The sequence below is a fragment of the Orycteropus afer genome, unplaced genomic scaffold, assembly GCF_000298275.1.
Source record: "Orycteropus afer afer isolate SDZICR_OR568_19922 unplaced genomic scaffold, OryAfe1.0 scaffold00006, whole genome shotgun sequence".
Taxonomy (NCBI): Eukaryota; Metazoa; Chordata; class Mammalia; order Tubulidentata; family Orycteropodidae; genus Orycteropus; species Orycteropus afer.
In genome coordinates this window covers 15022679-15033651 of record NW_006921593.1, presented here as the reverse complement: position 1 = coordinate 15033651, position 10973 = coordinate 15022679, and the positions used below count along the sequence as shown (strand labels likewise).

The 10973-nt window shown below is 53.3% G+C and overlaps 1 pseudogene; it reads right to left on the bottom strand.

Moving 5' to 3' along the window:
- Positions 1-7671: 7671 nt before the first annotated feature.
- On the bottom strand, positions 7672-10478 carry LOC103198766 (annotated as a pseudogene).
- Between the last annotated feature and the right edge of the window lie 495 nt (positions 10479-10973).

The following is a 10973-nucleotide window of genomic DNA, read 5'->3' as shown; positions in this document are numbered from 1 at the left end:
CGTCAGTACAGATGCAGACCACTGCATGTGACCAACCAGCAGGTGGGTGCGGGACCGTCAGTACAGAAACCAAACAAACTCACTGCCGTTGAGTGAACTCCGACTCATAGAGACCCTCATTAGGTTTCTGAGGTGGTGAATCTTTATGGAAGTAGATTGCCCCATCTTCCTTCCACTGAATTCCGACTCATAGCGACCCCCAGTAGGTTTCTGAGGCAGTCAATCTTTGCAGAAGGAGATTGCCCCATCTTCCTTCCGCTGAGTGGTTGGTGGGTTTAAACCGCCAACCTTCTGGTTAGCAGTCAGGTGCCCGAGGCACTGCGCCACCAGAGCTCCTTGTTAGCATCATGAAATGCTAGAAACCCTTTCTTACTTCACCAAGACCCGGTGGCAGGGTCACAGACTGCCTGTTGGGAAACCAGTTCAAACCAGCAGAGACTGGTTAGGCAATTTGGGACTTTTTCCTTGGGCATTATTTCTTAGTGCATTGAGTCAGTTAGTCCCAGCTAACAAGAAGTGAAACCTGCGTGGGACACTCTGTCTTGGTCCCTGGGGGCTGCTGGTGCAGGCCACTCCCATCTTCTGGTGAGAATGCTGCTCTGTGGGCCTGATACGTGAGCCGCCTTGGCTGTGTTTGCCGTCTGGAACGCATTCATCCTGTCATGGTGCCGTCACACTTGTCCAGCAAGGTCCTCCTGATTGATGTTGATGGTGACGGATGGTACAGCCTGGTGGTGTTCTTCCTTTGGCACGTTCCTTCTTATTGTTAACTGTGCTTGGTGAAGGTTCACAGAGCAAATTCGTTTTCCACACAGCAGTTCATACGCATTTTGTTTCAAGACATTAGTTGCAGTCCTCACAGTGTAACAGCTCTCTTCCCACTTCCTCCCTGGGGTTACCTCTTCCCTGTGTCCTTTCCCATGCATTTCTGCCCCCTGAGCTGTCTCTCTGTGCAAATACTGCCCTTCTCATCTCCCCTGGTTGATTGTTCCAAGGAGTGCGCCTACCTGCACATTCCTTGTGTTTATAACAGAGCCTTGAAGAGCTGGTAAAAAGCTCTCAACAGGACCAAGCTTCGGGGGGAAGTGCAGTATATTTGAAAGGGGCAGCTTCAGACTGATAGCTTGGGTCTGGGGGGTTATGTTTGGCTTGAATTCCCAGAACCTGGGGGTCCAGTGCGTTCCTGATACTTTGGGGACGATCAGGATGAGCTTGGACCTGAGTGGAGACCATGTTGGACTTGGACGCGCAGACAGCTTCTTCCAACAGACAGGAGATGATGCTGGCATGGGCAGCTTAGCTCGTGGCGCCCAAAGCAGAGGGAATCGTCACCTGGTGCTCAAGGTGAGTGGCCTTTCACACCTCTGATGACCTTCTCGTACGGCGGTGAGGGTCCCCACTCACACACGTAGTTTTGTTCACTCAGGAGGACATCACAGGTGCATCTGACAGCAGCCCCGTGAGATCTGGAGACCGTGCTCAGGTGCTGCACCTGCTGCAGGCTTGTCGGGGGTGGGGGGCTGCCAATGATATTTCTCATGCTTCCGTTTTGAGGATCAAGTGACAGCACCCTCTCATGCGAGGTGTCCCAGCTGGCTAGAGCGGTTGGATCAGAAATGCCACGAGTGGGCGGTAATGAACAGCAGGGGGTCCTCTCCCAGTTCAGGAGTTGGAGACCTCGTTAAAAAAAGTCAGGAGAGATGTAGTCAAGACGGCCCCCCAGCTCTCTGAATCCCCGGCCCCAGGGGAAGGCTTTCCCTGTCAGCTCCAGGGGACGGGCCTTGTCTCTGCGGCTTCAGGGTTCTGGGTCCTTGGCAGTGTGGTGGGGTGGGGCAGCTGTCCTCCTGTCTCACTTCTGGCCCCAGTGTGGTCCTTCTTATCTCTGGAAAGGTTGATTTCACACATGCCCTGCAGGAATACGGGCTCATTAACCTAACAAAGAAAAGTCCTCCCGATCAAATGGCATTAAGAAACAGCTGTGGGAGAAGTGACAGCATGTGGGCCTTGGGGACACAGTCTGACCCAGACACGGAGTAATAGATCCGTTGGTCTAAACACACCAGGAGACCCTTGTGTGAAAAGGTTAAGGCGCGATTCCTCGTGTCCAAGCCCCTTCCAGAAAGTCAGGCAGCGCTTTATTGGTCTTGGGGGCAGTTTTCTGCCTCTCATGTTTCACAGGTTCAAAGCGTGGTGACCTCTTGTTGGGTGAGTGCCTTGACCTGTCGCTTGGGGAGCCTGTTGTTGGTCCTGGAAGCCCCCCCCCCAGGTCCTCCAGGAGGGAGGAGTGTGCGAGGGGCCCCATGTACCGAGTGCCCCTGGGCCAGCAGCAGACCTTCCCAGCCGGTTGCCGGAAGGCCACTTCCAGGGCAGGGCGGAGTGGCTCGGAGCCTAGCCTCCTGCCCCCCATTCCCCACCCCCAGCACATTTGGAACCAGAGCCCGCTTGGAAAGGGCTGACGACAGCTGGTTTGTTTTATCACCGCATGGCTGCCGCTCTGGGGAGAATGGCTGTCACACAAAAAGCAATCCCGGACCCAGGGTGGGTGTGGGAGTGTCTGGAGTGTCCACTCAGCACCTCCTCTGCAGCCCGTCAACCATAGACGGTTCCAGAGCTCCCTCAGGAAATGGCACCGTGGGTCCTCGTCGGGGAGAGGCCAGTCTGAGTGGACGCCAGCGTGGGAGACGGCCAGAGCACAGGCACCGGGTAGGGCAGCACCAGGGGTCCCGGTCGTGGTGCCCAAGATGGGAGGTCACTGTGCTGTTAGCAGGAACAAGGTGCAGGGAGAAAGAGACTGGCCCGTCTGTCCCCGAACACCCAAGCCAGGTGAAAAACAGCGCCACCCCAAGCCCAGCGTGGGCAGAACGGAAGCAGGTGCTCTGAGCTCCGCAGCCAGGGCTGTCGGTGCCCCACACGGGTGTCTGTGTGTCCTGCTGTGTCCTCCACTCTGCCTCTGCCTCCGCCCAGAACCAGCGGCCACTAACGGGAGGGGATTGTTGGCTCTTGGCACCAGACCCAGGACACAGTGGTGCTTCCCGGGGGCTGCTGGGGCACCACGGTCGGTGAAGTGAGGAAATGCCTCCTTGGGAGGGACTGACACATGGCCTCCACAGTGGACCAAAGACACCAGTCACCGTGAAGATGGGGGAGGGCGGGTGACACTTGGCTCTGTTGTACAGACGGTCACCATGAGTCAGAGCTGGTTTCACGGCGACTGACAACAGCACAGGGATGACAGGCAGAGGATGGGGACTCAAATGACACATCTGTGCATGCTGAGGTGCAATTCCCGAGTGCTGGTCTCCCCTCACCCCCTCCTGGGCTCACTGCATCCCTCTACGTGGTACCCCGAGAACCCCTCCTATCCTCAGCCATCTCTCAGGCTGGCGTAGCCCGCTCAGAATCCAGGACGAAACAGCTGGACTCAGGAAAGCTGCAAGCCCGGTGCCAGTGGAACCTGCTGACGCTGTGGGACCCCACCTGGAGGATAGCAGTGTCAGGGACGGGGCGCGGGGAGAGAGCGTTTGTGGCAGAAAGCCGAAGTCCCCTCCCGAGTGTGTGTTACGGCTCTGATGTGTCTCCTACGAACATGCACGGCTCGTGGAGCCCATGCCAGACATCTGGGTCTCTTCGCAAGGAAAGTTGTGCTGGAAACTGGCTGTGATGAAGCCATGTCATGTCGGAGCAGCTCACGGAAACGCAGGCTGAGCTCGATGCACAGGGTTTGCCTCTCCCACGGCCTCCCTCCCCACGCATCTTGCTTCCAGTGGGTTTCCAGAAGGTTCTGGCTTCAGAACTTGGGGGCCCACATCACAGAATGGGTTTGGAAAGTGTTGGTTTTCAAAGGAGGTTGGTTTTAGGAACGGTCTGAGTTTCTGAAAGGTTTGGTGGAAACATCTTGAATCTAAAATGTGCCAGAAATGTTTTCCAGAGCACAGAGCTCCGGCAGTGTTTGGGGAGGGCCAGGGTGTCCTGGCAGTGGACAGGCTGGGCCCACTCACCATCCCCTTGGAAAGGGCATGTGGTCAGCCGTCAGTGGAGGAGACTGGAGGAGGCACGGCCCGCCCTGGCTGACGTCTGGCTGACCATCAGTGTGTCTGTGTCTTTGGGAACTGGTTCCCATATCATTTCACCTCCTACTGTCCCCCACAGGACTGTCGGCACAAGGGCCCTTGTGTCTTTGTGAGGAGGGGACTGTCCCCTTGTTCCTTTGGGCCCCTTCTCGTCCTGACTTCAGCCTGCCCACCTGGCGTCCCAGTCCAAGGAGAACGTGAACTTGGGGCCAGACAGCAAGACTTTCATGAGCGGGGACGACTCGTTCGGGAAAAGGCAGGTGGGTGGGACTCCAGCCTCTTGTGAAGCCAGGAGGAACTTGGTTCCATTTCCCACATGGCAAACCTGAGGCCCAGAGGCTGGGGTGACCTGACAGGGTTGCACTGTTACAAGAACCCAAGGGGGCCCGTCCCAAACCTCTGCTTTTCACATACCCTTTAAAGGCACCGGAGTCGTAGTGGTGACTGTTAACATGCTTGGCTGTTAACCAGAGGCACCTGGGAAGAAAGCTTGGTGACTTTCTTCCAGAAAATCAGCTCTTGAAAACCTAGGGGCTCAGTTCTGCTCTCACGCACTTGGGGCCGCCATGAGCCAGAGTCAACGTGACAGCGAGTTGTTTCTGTGAGCATCCCCTGCCACGAGGCTTTTGACCCAGGGCCCGGCCCCTGTTCGTCTCGGCCTGGGGCATAGGTTGGCCAAAGCAGGCCCAGGTCTGGAGGATCCAGTTCCGCCTTCAGGAGGGTTGGCTGTGAGCTGTGCAGAGGCCGGGAGGGGTCGGCAGGCATGGCCCCGTGTCTGGCTGGGACTCGGGCTGTTGGCGGTGGGAAAGCAGGGAGGTGGCTGGGAAGGCAGCTTGGCTGGGCGGGAGGGATGTGGACGGCTTGGGTAGTGTCTGCCAAATGGGCAGAGAGGGCTAGAGCTGGGGGAGGGGAGAGGAAAATCCAGCCACGTAGGAAAAACATCCCAGCCAGGGAGAGGCCGGGCGTTAACGCCATCACCCCTGCAGGGAGCCAGCCCACTGTGGTCAGCGCAGGAGTCTGAGAAGTCGGCTACACAGGGCTCGTGCTGCCTGGGTCTCTGACCCTGGCCCCCAGTCCACCCGTACGCACACCTGCCCACGCCCAGTGTCTGTGGTTACCAGCCATTCCTGCATCACAGGCTGCCTCCGTGCTGCCCTTGTGCACATGCGGGCTTTACACCCACAGCCCTGCCTGCCTGTGGAGGCCCCAAGCCCAAGTCTCCGTCCAGAACTGGCTGCCCCCATCACAAGAGCCACGGTTTGCTCAGAAGTACGGGAAATTCCCATCTCATCCGCAGTGCTGACTGCGAGGCACAGCTCGCCTCACACACCTTCTCTGAGCCCAGGTGTGAAGGAGGTATTCTAGGGGAACGGTGAGAAGCTTTGTGCATGAGCAGGTGTTTGTTGATGTTTGATTCATGTCGAGAAGCTCTGTGGTGCAGTGGTTAAAGCATTTGGGTGCAAACCAAAAGGTCAGTGGTTTAAACCTATCAGGTACTCCACAGGAGAAAGATGAGGCAGTCTGCTTCTGTAAAGATGACAGCCTTGGAGACCCTGTGGGCAGTTCCACTCTGTCCTCTAGGGGCGCTGTGGGTCGGAATGGACTCCACGGCAGTGGGTGTGGTTTGGGCTTTGCTTCCGTGAAGATTGACAGCCTTGGAGACCCTGTGGTGCAGTTCCACTCTGTCCTCTAGGGGCGCTGTGGGTCGGAATGGACTCCAGGCAGTGGGTGTGGTTTGGGCTTTGCTTCCGTGAAGATTGACAGCCTTGGAGACCCTGTGGGCAGTTCCACTCTGTCCTCTAGGGGCGCTGTGGGTCAGAATGGACTCCACGGCAGTGGGTGTGGTTTGGGCTTTGCTTCTGTGAAGATTGACAGCCTTGGAGACCCTGTGGGCAGTTCCACTCTGTCCTCTAGGGGCGCTGTGGGTCAGAATCGACTCCACAGCAGTGGGTGTGGTTTATTTGGTTTGTTGGGTAAACCAAATAAAAAAATGATCAGTGCTTGTAAAAACTGGTCTTCAGGAGCTCCAAAATAGCTCCACCACCACCATCACCCCCCACCCGACCCTGGAGCAGAGAGGAAGCAGCCTGGGTCATGCTTCCATGGCTGCCAGTTTCAGAAGCTCCGACTTGGGTGAAAACAGCCTGAAGTTCTGTAAACTGCTGTTTTTGTTACCACTTTCCTTGTTCTATAGAAACGGTGACATTCAGAAAATACAGTGGCAGTGTTGGAAACCAGTATCCTGTGCCCGTGTAATGAAGTAAATGTACTGAGTGTGGTGCTTTAACCGTCTCTTTTGCTGGTACTTAGGACTCGTGTGCATGTATGATACTGTCTGTCCCAGTGCAGACTGGCCACGTGTCAGGTGCTCGACTGGTCAGTGTGGCCGTGGCCACCCTGGCAGACAGCGCAGCTCGGAGGAGCAGATTCCGTAATTCCAGTTTTACAGATGGGAAAACAGGCTGAGCCGGGCTGTCAGCTGCCCAGAACACAGTGCAGAGCCCTGCCCAGTAGTGGTCCCTGGAGCAGCCCCCGTCCACTGACGGCTGGGACCCTGCTGCGTGCACACTGAGGGCGTGGAGGGTAGGGGCCCCGAGGAGAGCACCCCTTTGGAGAGGGTCCGGCCTCTCTCTGCATCGCTGGCTCAGTCCCCTCCGTGGCACCTCGTAGAGCCTGGCACCAGGGGGCACCCTCGGCTCAGGAACGAGGCGGGTGGGGCACCAGCTGGTGCCGGCTTCTGCGGGTTACCTTCTTTCTGTCTTTCCAACAAGGCTTCCAGCAGCATCCTCCCACCCTGGCTAGGGCTTGGTGCCGCAAGTGCGCGTGCGCCGGACAGCTAGCCGCAAGTGGGCAGAGTGCTCCTGGAGTCGTGGACCCAGTCACATTTGGACCCTGTGGTTCACTGGGACAAGCATTCCAGCTCTTTCTTCTGAGTTAGTTAGGAAAATAAATGTTTATTTCCACTTTCTTCGCCAGGTGGCGCAATGCCCAAGACATTTGACTGCTAACCAGAAGGCTGGCGGTTCAAACCCACCAGCCATTCATGGGAAGGTAGGTTGGGCAATCTACTTCTGTAGATACCGCCTCGGAAACCCAAGGAGAGGTCGCTGTGAGTCGGATCCAACCCCTCGACAGTGAGTTTGGGTTTTGTTTGGTTTCTCCGCCAGAGTACTGTTGGGTGCCTGGGGTGGATTGCAACTTGCCGTGACCCCATGGGTTAGAGTGGAACTGCCCCATAGCATTCTCTCTTTTGTTTTTCCACCATCATGTCCTGTTTATTGGGCTCCGTAGGGCTGTGTACCTAGCAAGACAGATCCAGACAGCCGGGTTCTGTCCGTGAGGCAAAGCAGGCTGGGCATGGCGGCCAGAGGAGCCCGCAGCTGGCAGAAGGGGTTAGGCCAAATACAGTGAGAAGTTTGTCACACCAAAACCGAAAGAGCAAACCAAATTCACGGCTGTCACATCGGATCCGACCCATAGCGACCCCTCCCTGGGTTTCTGAGGCAGTATCACTGTGGGAGTAGATTGCCCAGTCTTCCTTCTGAGGAGAGGCTGGTGGGTGTGAACTGCCAGCCTCTGGTTAGTGGTCCAGGCTTAGGCACTATGCCACCAGATCCAGCTGTTCAGTGCAGGGTGACAAGTGCAGCTTAGGGTACATCTGAGTGGCTTCAGTGTCCTCCAGACTGCCAGAAGGCGGGGCCACATCTCACTCCAGGGTCTTCATTTGCATCTTTGAGAAGGTGTGTAGGGATATTGCTGAAATCCACCGGCAACTGCAAAGGAAAACGGGCTGAAAACTCTCAGTCCAGTTGGTTTTCTTCCCAACATAAATTTCTGTGTTCTCTCCGTACTGTGGCTCTTCCAGTAAATGTAGGTGTTGAGACATGACACGGTTGCTCTCGCGGAGGTGGCTGCATTGAATCTGGTGATACTGCTGCATGAGTTCCTTCGCCACAAGGAAGAGACGTTCAGGATTCAAAGGGTTCCAGAGGCAAGGAATTCAGCATCCTCTCCAAAGATAATACCAGGGCAGCTCTGGGTATTGAAAATTGTACCCCATTTTAACGTCTCTCCAGCATATGGTTGGTATGTGCGGTTTAAATTGGTCACAGTTGGGTCCAAGAGTCAATGATGTACAGTGAGATTTCAAGTCAGTTATCCTCAAACATTTCTTCCGTTTGCTTTAGCTACTCTCTGTTCAAGGGCAGGTTTCAGAGTCTCTTCTGACATCCATTTTGGTCTTTTCTTCCTTTCCTGTCTTTTTAATGACCTGTTGCTTTCTTCATGGATGATGTTCTTGATGTCATGCCACAATTCCTCTGGTTTCCGGTCATTGGTGTTCAGTGCATCAAATCTATTCTTTAGATGGTCTCTAAATTCAGGAAGGATATAATTAAGGTCATATTTTGGCTCTCATGGGCTTGTTTTAATTGTCTTCAACTTCAAGTTGAACTTGATAAAAGCATTTGATAAAATAAAATGGAAGAAATGACAAGATAAAAGAGCTAAACAAGATTTCAAAGAGCAGCTTGAGAAGACAAAGTCAATTATTCTAATGGAATGTGCAAAGACATGGAGTTGGAAAGCCAGAAGGGAAGAACACGCTCAGCATTTCTCAAGCTGGAAGAACTGAAGAGGAAATTTAAGCCTCGAGTTGCAATATTGAAAGACTCTATGGCCAATATATTGAATGATACAGGAAATGTCAAAAGAAGATGGAAGGAATACACAGAGTCACTGTATTAAAAAAAAAAAAATGGTTGATCTTCATCCATTTCAGGAGGTGGCATATGATCAAGAACGAATGGTAGTGAAGGAAGAAATCGAAGCTGCATTGAAGGAATTGACGAAGAACAAGGCTCCAGGAATTGATGGAATACCCATTGAGATGTTCCAACAAATGGATGCCCTGCTGGAGGCACTCACTCGGCTATGCCGAGAGATTTGGAGGACAGCTACCTGGCCAGCTGACTGGAAGAGATCCGTATTTGTATCCATCCCAAAGAAAGGTGATCCCACAGATTGTGGAAAAGTATTGAACCAGTATCATTAATATCACAATAATCTTACTGAAGATAATTCAAAAACAGTTGCTGCAGTATATTGAACAGAGAACTTCCAGAAATGCAAGCTGGATTCAGAGGAGAACGGGGAACAAGGGTTATCATTGCCAATGTCAGATGGATCTTAGCTCAAAGCAAAGAATACCAGAAAGATGTTTACTTGTGTTTTATTGACTATGCAAAAGCATTTGATTGTGTAGATCATAACAAATTATGGATAACATTGAGAAGAATGGGAATTCCAGAACACTTAATTGTGCTCATGAGGAACCTGTACATAGACCAGGAGGCTGTCGTTCAAACAGAACAAGGGGACACTGCATGGTTTAAAATAAAGAAGGGATGGTATCCTTTCACCATACTTATTCAATGTGTATGCTGAACAAATAATCCGAGAAGCTGGACTATATGAAGAACAACGTGGCATCAGGATTGGAGGAAGACTCATTAACAAGCTATGTTATGCAGATGACACAACTTTGCTTGCTGACAGTGAGGATGACTTGAAGCACTTACTGATGAAGATTGAAGACTGCAGTCTGCAGTATGGATTACACCTCAATATAAAGAAAACAAAACTCCTCACGATGGAACCAATAAGCGTCATGATAAATGGAGAAAAGACTGAAATTGTCGAAGACTTCATTATTTGGTTCTACGGTTGACGCCAATGGAAGCAGCAGTCAGGGCATCAGATGGCGTATAACATTGGTTAAATCTGCTGCAAAGGACCTCTTTCAAGTGCTGAAGAGCAAAGATGTTTCCTTGAAGACTGAGGTGCACCTGGCACAAGCCATGGTATCTTAAATCACCTCATATGCATGTGAGAGCTGGAGAATATAAAGGAAGACCAAAGAAGAGTTGATGCTTTTGAGTTGTGGTGCTGGCGAAGAATGCTGACAGTACCATGGACTGCTAAAAGAATTAACAGGTCTGTCCTGGAGGAAGTGCAGCCAAAATGCTCCTTGGAAGCGAGAATGGCCAGACTTCGTCTCACCTACTTTGGTCATGTTGTCAGAAGGGACCATTCCCTGGAGAAGGATGTCATGCTTGGCAAAATGGAGGGACAACGAAAAAGGGGAAGGCCCTCAACAAGATGGATTGACACAGTGGCTGCAACGATGGGCTCAGGTATAGCAAGGATCGTGGGGCTGGCCCAGGACTGGGCAGTGTTTCGTTGTATTGTACGTGAGGTCACTATGAGTTGGAGACAACTCGACAGCACCTAACAACAAATCCTCCAACAGTTTGTAGCGCCCAGTCCCACTTTTCCATTCCGGAGCATACTATGTATGAATGGGGAGAGCACTGGAGAAATTCTGTTCATGGCCACTTCTGGGGACATTTTAACTTGACTTGCAAATTGCCACTGGAACTTAGTCCGATCAGTAACCGGTGACTATGTGGGGTACAGGTTATCCAAGTGCACCCCCAACCAACACACCAACCTGCGTGCCCACCACAGGCCAGACACCTGTGCGTGCTCCCCTGACGTCCCGCCCTGCCCCCCTGCGGCCGAGGATCTGGGCCACAAGTCACACCAAAGAGGGCCGCGAGGGGAGGGTTCTTAAGAGACAAGGGCGAGGTAGCAGGTGGGGACGGCCTCCCGGCTGGGGCTGAGATGGGGCCAGCTCACGTCCAGAGGTCCAGAATACTCAATTGCAAAAACGGATTGAACAGGGAGACCCAGAGCAAACCTGTCGATCCAGACACCTCAATTTGGGAAAAAAAAAATCCCTGCCCCTCCGTTTTCTCTCTAGTGGGGAAAGGAGCCCTGGTGGCACAGTAGTTAAGCATTCAGCTGCCAGCTAAAGGTCAGCGGGTTGCACTCACCAGCCGC